At 38.3% G+C, this 6,491-nt stretch overlaps 1 non-coding gene across 1 annotated transcript; it reads right to left on the reverse strand.

The window, feature by feature from the left end:
• Positions 1-472: 472 nt before the first annotated feature.
• LOC128041428 (small nucleolar RNA R71) lies at positions 473-579 on the reverse strand. The gene has a single exon (XR_008196450.1). It is a non-coding gene; the product is annotated as a small nucleolar RNA R71 (small nucleolar RNA).
• Between the last annotated feature and the right edge of the window lie 5,912 nt (positions 580-6,491).

The following is a 6,491-nucleotide window of genomic DNA, read 5'->3' on the forward strand; positions in this document are numbered from 1 at the left end:
ATAAGCAAGTCAGGGAATGACTGAAGAGATGAACCTCGAAAATCTGAATCAAAGAACGCAGCAGACCCTGCTCAAAATCCCATCCTTCTTACTGATGATAGGGATAGAGCTCTAAGACAGTATGTCGTGCCAGTGTTTCATGATCTTAATCCAGGAATTAGGAGACCCGAAGTCGAGGCATAACAGATCGAGCTGAAGACAGTCATGTTCCAGATGCTTCAGACAGTGGGTCAATTCAGTGGAATGCCAACCGAAGATCCTCATCTTCACTAAAAACTGTTTATGGAGGTGAGCGATTCTTTCAAGTTAGCAAAAGTACCCGAATATGTATTACAATTGAAGTTGTTCCTATATTCGCTATGGGACAGAGCTCGAGCCTAGTTGAACTCATTGCAAAAAAAATTCAATTACCACATGGCAAGAGTTAGAAGAAAGATTCCTCATGAAGTTTTTCCCGCCGAGCAAGAATGCTAAGTTGAGGAACCAGATCACTGATTTTCAACATATGGATGATGAGTCCTTGTATAAGGCATGGGAAAGGTACAAATAATTATTACGGAAGTGCCCTTATCACGAAATCCCACATTGCATCTAACTTGAAACGTTTTATAGTGGCCGCAATGCACACACGAGGACGGTAGTGGACGCTTCTGCTAATGGTGCTCTCCTTTCTAAGTCATATAATGAGGTATATGAAATCATGGAGTGGATTGCAAGCAACAATTATCACTGGCCAACCAATAGAGCAGCGTCAGGTAGATGAGTCACTGGAATACATGAAGTGGACACTCTTACTTCACTCGCATCTCAGGTATCCTCAATATTCTCAATGATTAAAAATTTTACCACTAATTGGTTTAATAGTTTTGTAGCACAACCACCGAATTTGAAAATGTAGCCTATGTCTATTGTGGGGAAGTAAATTTGTTCAAAGAATGTCCATCGAACGCAGAATCCGTGTATTACATGGGTAACCAAAACCAAAATCGAGGAAGGCAAGGACTGCAATCTAATTTCTATAACCCATCGTGGCGAAACCACCCGAATTTTTCCTAGAGTAACCAAGGGGCTGGAACAAGTAACACTTACGCCCAACCTAGACTGACCCAGCCACCTGGTTTCTCCCAACAAGTTCAGAAACCAACCCAAGTTGAATCATCCAATAGCTTAGAGAACCTATTGAAGGCATACATGGCAAAAAGTGACTCCACTTTAAGGAATTTGGATAATCAAATGGGCCAGCTTGCAACTGAACTCAGAAACCGACCAAGGGGTGCTTTACCTAGTGATATAGAGAATCCGAGGAATCCTGGGAAAGAGCATTGTAGAGTATTGACATTGAGGAGCGGAAAGACATTAGAACCCAACACCGTTGAAGTTGAAAATGAGCCAGCCGATGCTCAAGGGTGTTGAAATTCCAGTTTTGTCGGAACCAGAATCTGCAAAATCTGACAAGGTAACTTCAGAACCAACTAATTCTGATCAACTAACAACTTCGTTAGATACAGAATTGCCACAGAAGACAAATCAACTAGTTCCAGTAAAAAAGCCTCCACCACCCTACCCTCAAAGACTTCAGAAGCAAAAGCATGAAATTCAATTCAAGAAGTTCCTAGACGTACTCAAGCAACTTCATATCAACATTCCGTTGGTTGAAGCACTTGAACAAATGTCGAACTATGTCAAATTCATGAAGGATATCCTATCAAAAAAAATAAAGACTTGGAGAATTCGAGACGGTAGCCCTGACGAAGGAATGCAATGCGTATCTTTAAGACAAACTACCCCCAAAGTTGAAGGATCCTGGATGTTTTACCATACCTTGCAACATTGGAGCAACATATTGTGGTAAGGCACTATGTGACTTGGGTGCGAGTATAAACTTGATGCCTGTGTCAATATTTATGAAGTTGGGGATAGGTGAAGTTAGATTTGCTACGGTTACACTTCAATTAGCAGATCGATCATTATCACATCCAGAAGGAAAAATCAATGACGTATTGGTACGTGTAGACAAATTTATTTTTCCTGCTGGCTTTGTGGTTCTAGACTTTGAAATAGACAAAGAAGTGCCAATCATCCTAGGAAGGCCTAACCTAGCAACCGGAAGGACCCTTATTGATATGAAGAAGGGCGCGCTTACTATGTGTGTTCAGGATGATCAGGTAACATTTAATATTTTTAAGTCTATGCGAGTTCCTGACACAATTGATGATTGTTCTGCAGTGTCTGATTTAGAGGAATTAATCACGGAAAAGGAACTTAACTATATTGATAACCCACTGGAACAAATTTTGACATTAGACCCTCCAAGTGATGAAGAGGAGGGTGAATACTTAGCTTTGCTAGAAGCTAATCAAGGGAGATTTAATCTTCAATCCCGTTTTGAATCTTTGGAGTTAGAGAATATGGATTATGCCCAACCAAAAGCATCAATCGAAGAGCCACCTAAATTAGAACTGAAGGTACTTCCCTCACATTTATAATATGTTTATTTAGGTAACGCTTCTACTTTGCCTGTGATTGTTTTAGCGAAATTAACCATTGAGCAAGAAGAGAAACTCATCTTAGTATTGAAACAATTCAAGAAGGCTATCGGATGGACCATAGCCAATATTTACGGTATTAGTCTGTCTGTATGCATGCACAATATCATCCTAGAATATGGAAAAAAAGAGACGATTGATGGACCATGAAGACTGAACCCCATCATGAAGGACGTGATGAAAAAAGAAATCATCAAGTGGTTAGATATGGGTATAATTTACCCCATCTCAGACAGTTTGTGGGTGAGTCCAGTCCAGTACGTGCCAAAGAAAGGAGGTATTACGGTCATTGAAAATGAGAATAACGAGTTGATACCAACAAGAATGGTTACGGGATGGAGAATTTGTATCGATTACCAGAAGCTAAACAAGGCGATTGGGAAAGATCACTTTCCTTTGTCGTTTTTGGACTAGATGCTGGATAGACTAACGGGGCGAGACTATTACTATTTTCACAATAGATACTCAAGGTATAATCATATTACAGTAGCACCAGAAGATCAACATAAGACAACATTCACCTTCCCGTACGGTACATTTGCATTTAGGTGCATGCCATTTGGTTTATGTAATTCACCTGCTACATTTCAAACATGCATGATGTATATTTTTATTGATATGCTTGAGAAATACTTGGAAGTCTTTATGGATGATTTTTCAGTATTTGGAGATACATATGATGATTGGCTAGCCATTATAGCCAAAATACTAAGGCGATGCGAAGAAACAAACCTTGTACTCAACTGGGAAAAGTGACATTTCATGGTATGAGAAGGTATTGTTCTAGGGCATCAGATAACGAGACATGGAATCGAGGTAGATAAAGAAAAGGTAGACATTATTGAGAAACTCCCACCTCTAATATCTGTAAAGAATGCTAGGAGCTTTTTGGGTCACGCTGGTTTCTATCGAAGATTTATCAAGGAGTTCTCTAAAATTGCTAAACCCTTATGCAAATTATTGGAGAAGGACACGACGTTAAAATTTTATGAAGTGTGCTTAAGAGCTTTCAAAGATTTGAAGAGTCGATTAGTTTCGGCACCCATAATTGTCACACCAGACTGGGATTTGCCATTTGAATTGATGCGTCACGCAAGTGACTTCCCGATAGGAGCTATCATGGGCCAGCGAAGGAACAAAGTTTTTCATCCCATCTACTATGCAAGTTAGACTCTAACAGGAGCTCAACTGAATTACATGGTAACAGAGAAAGAGTTACTTGCTATTGTGTTTGCTTTTGACAAGTTTTGATCCTATCTTGTAGGCACCAAAGTGACTGTCTATACGGACCCTTCAGTAATTAAGTATTTACTTGCCAAGAAAGATGCTAAGCCGAGACTGATTCGATGGGTACTTCTACTTCAAGAGTTCAATCTAGAAATTCAAGATCGAAAGGGAGTAGAAAACCAAGTAGCAGACCACTTGTCCAGATTGGAGCTGCAAGAAGGGAATTCCCCACTTATACCAATTCAAGAGGCATTTCCAGATGAACACATACTGAAGGTAAATCATGTCCATAATACCCCTTGGTTTGCTAATATTGCTAACTATTTAGCGTGTGGTTTGATGCCGATTGATAAGACGTATCATTAAAAGAAAAAGTTTCCTCACGATGTGAAGTACTATTTCTGGGAAGAGCCATACTTGTTTAAAAAGTGTGCAGATTGAATGATCAGGAGATGCGTGGTAGAAGATGAAGTACATAAGATTCTATACCATTGCCACTCAGCTCCGAGTGGGGGACACTTTGAAGGCACACGTACTGCGGCCAAAGTATTGCAAGTCGGATTCTTTTGGCCAACACTATTTAAAGGCGCATATGCTTACATAAGGAGTTGTGATCGATGTCAAAGGGTTGGAAACTTCACCAACAAAAATGAGATGCCTTGAACAAACATCATTGAGTTAGAATTATTCGATGTTTGGGGTATTGACTTTCTCGGTCATTTTCTTCTATTTATTGGTCACAAGTACATATTGGTATCAGTAGACTATGTGTCTAAGTGGGTTGAGGCTGAGGCATATCCAACAAATGATGCTAAGGTTGTGATGAAGTTTTTGCAGAAGCATGTGTTCACAAGTTTTGGAACACCAATAGCCATCATCAGTGATGAAGGGTCCCATTTTGTGAACAAGTGGTTAAAACGGTTACTCGACAAACATGGAGTGAAGCACAAGTTTGCCACAGCTTGCCATCCGCAAACGAATGGGCAAGCTGAATTGGCAAACAAAGAGATAAAATGCATACTCGAAAAGGTAGTTTGCCCGAACCGACGAGACTGGTCCAAAAGACTGGATGTGCTTTATAGGCCTACAGGACAACATACAAGACACCTTTAAGGATGTCACCCTATAGGTTTATCTTTGGGGAAACCTGTCATCTGCCCTTAGAGTTAGAGCACAAAGCTTACTGGGTTCTCCAACAACTCAACTTGGATTTTAAGCTTGCTAAAGAGAAACGGATGCTCAACCTCAACGAGTTAGAAGAATTATGAATGTTCTCATACGAGAATGTCAAATTACTCAAGGAAAAACTTAAGAGATGGCATAACAAGCACATTCGAGTTCGAAAATTTAAAGCAAGTCAGCAAGTCTTGTTATTCAATTCCAAATTAAGGTTCTTTCCAGGTAAGTTAAAATCACGTTGGTCCTGTCCATTTACGATTCACCGAGTTTATCCATACGGAGTTGTCGAACTTCAAAGTAAGGGAGGTAATTTTCGAGTTAATGTTCAACGCTTAAAACATTACTAGGGGGATAAAATTGAACAGGATCAAATCCCGTTCATTTTATCATATATTTAATTTTTCTTGTTTTTTTTAAATAAATGATTTAGGGTATATTCTCAGGATTAGTATGTTTAAATAAATTCTGTCTAGGAGATTGAAACTTAAGTGGGACCGTTTGTGACCCCTCCAATCTTTCTTGAGAATTGATTTTAACATAATCTTCCGAGAAATTATTCCCTAAATGGCAAAATAAGTTTTTAGTTTTCAAATAAAAGGGTCAATTTTGATCTAAGTTTTAAATTGCAACTCAATTTCAAATTTTCCTTAATTCTAGGTACTTAATTAAATTATTTTCAAAATTTGGTTGCTCTTTTGTAAATATTAAAAATTAGATGTCTCTTTTGTAAATATTTTCAAATGGCATCTAGAATAAATGTTTTAATTTAATAAATAAGATGATAATCATTAATATATAATTATATCTATTATAATATATATTAATTATTATCAACTTTGCATAAATTAGGATTAATTTAAATTTGATCATATTTTATTTAATGAGTTTTTTAATAAATTAATAGCAAATAATAATTTAATATACATTGTATTAAATATTAGTTGTTGTTAACTTTATGTAGAATTAGAAATTAGAATATTTTAATTATTAATTTGTTCTAAGAATTCTAATTAAACTCCTACTCCTCCCACTATAAATTTCACCCACCTTTTTCATTTTTTTTCACTCATCCCTCAATTAAATCCTAGCATCCACAACCCACCAAGCACCAAATCACCTAGTGCCGAACTCTCTATCCACAACACCGCCCAGCTTCACTCGGCACCCTCACCCATTCGGCCAAGACCCGAGCACGAACCCAAAGACCTCCACGCACAACGTCTTGCGCCAAAGAATCGCTCCATATCATCAGTAGTTGCACCGTCCAGCTCTAACAACTCGCCAGGTCTGCTCGACGCACCTGCTTGCTGACCACTTCTCTGCATCTGCGCAGCACACAGATGCTCTGCTACTCTTTAGCGTGCCGCTGTCGCCTTGCTACTCACACCGCACCATCAAAACACCCTACAACCATCCCTAAACCAACCTCTCTTGCTTTAGATTTATTTTCTTTGAGTTCTTAACTTTTATAAAAAGGTGGTAATACAAATTTTTCTCCTAAAATTTCAATTTTATTTAATTATTTAATTTATCAAATTA

The sequence above is a fragment of the Gossypium raimondii genome, chromosome 5, assembly GCF_025698545.1.
Source record: "Gossypium raimondii isolate GPD5lz chromosome 5, ASM2569854v1, whole genome shotgun sequence".
Lineage (NCBI taxonomy): Eukaryota > Viridiplantae > Streptophyta > Magnoliopsida > Malvales > Malvaceae > Gossypium > Gossypium raimondii.